This window comes from Callorhinus ursinus, unplaced genomic scaffold (genome assembly GCF_003265705.2).
Source record: "Callorhinus ursinus isolate GAN/ISIS: 27379988/994484 unplaced genomic scaffold, GSC_fseal_2.0 scaffold7, whole genome shotgun sequence".
NCBI lineage: Eukaryota > Metazoa > Chordata > Mammalia > Carnivora > Otariidae > Callorhinus > Callorhinus ursinus.
This window is the reverse complement of record NW_027397069.1, coordinates 43,237,061-43,238,440: the sequence shown is the minus strand read 5'-3', so window position 1 is coordinate 43,238,440 and position 1,380 is coordinate 43,237,061. Positions and strand designations below refer to the sequence as shown.

At 33.6% G+C, this 1,380-nt stretch overlaps 1 pseudogene; it reads left to right on the top strand.

The window, feature by feature from the left end:
* The first annotated feature begins 222 nt into the window (after positions 1-222).
* Positions 223-336, top strand: LOC112827005 (U4 spliceosomal RNA; annotated as a pseudogene).
* The last annotated feature ends 1,044 nt before the right edge of the window (positions 337-1,380 follow it).

Here is a 1,380-nt window from a genome sequence, read left to right as displayed (position 1 = left end):
TAAAAAGTGTGACATAACACTCTTCAACACAAAATCTGTACAGATTTATACTCAAGAATGGTCTTAATAGTTTCTAGTACCTTCGAGGAAAGTCTGAAATAAGAGGAAGGGCCTGCTTTATAGCAATCAATTGATAATGTCTTAAGGCAGGAGCATAGAAGAGAACTCCAGCTCTTACAATTATTGTTCTCTAGGGCAGCTTATATCATGAGACTACAGCTTAGCTTTGCGCAGTGGCAGTATCGTAGCCAATGAGGTTACCCGAGGCGTGATTATTGCTAAATGAGACTACAGCTTATTCATTCTTTTAGGAAACTTCCAAAAATCACATAGTATATTATCCATTAAAACGATGCTGCATTGCAAAAGAAAGCATACGCACTATAGTAAAGACTTTTCAGTATACATATTTTTTATCAAGTTCAAATTCATATTGCATATAGACTAGGCAAAGATTTTATGAATTTAAAAATTGTAAATTCTCTTCTAACATGAATGTAACAAGGATAAAATTTTCCAAATATTTCAAATGCACAAGCACAAAAATACATATGCATATATTTATAAAACATCAATAATTATATATCATATGATTTATATATATACATATATGTATATATACACATAATATGTATATAATCTATACATATAATATATGTAGTAGTTCAATCCTTTAATAAAAGCTTGCTTCTCCTTTCAGTGGCATAAAATAATAAGACATGTTTACTGATCTAAGTTATATTTTGACTTTAATACCTTAAGAAAATCTGAATTGACTAAGAAATGAAAGTATAGTAAATCACCAGTAATCAATTAATAAGAGCTTACTGAGTCCCTTTTATTTACTTAATGTTTTAAGATTTCTGTACTAGGAGCTGTAAGGTATAACAAAAGTAAAACCTGCATTATCTGCCTGGAAATTTCAGACTGTTTGAAATGGAAAAAAAAAAAACTTAAAAAATTTGAATACTTAGCAACTATAAGCATTATATAATTAGGTATTAAAATTTAGGGCCAAAAAAAAAAACGGAAGCTCAGACAGAAATTACTTTGTATTTAACAATTGAGGAAGTGCCAATACAAGAGGTCCTTAATTGATAAATGCTATTGAATACAAGAATGAAAAATTAGAAGAACTATGGAAGAGGAGGTAGGTAGGGGGAAGTGGGGGAAGAATACAGACTACGTGAACTGTATTTTAAAGGATGAATCGGGGCGCCTGGGTGGCTCAGTCGTTAAGCGTCTGCCTTTGGCTCGGGTCATGATCCGATCGAGCCCCGCATCAGGCTCCCGGCTCCGCGGGAAGGCTGCTTCTCCCTCTCTCGCTCCCCCTGCTTGTGTTCCCTCTCTCACTGTGTCTCTCTCTGTCAAATAAATAAA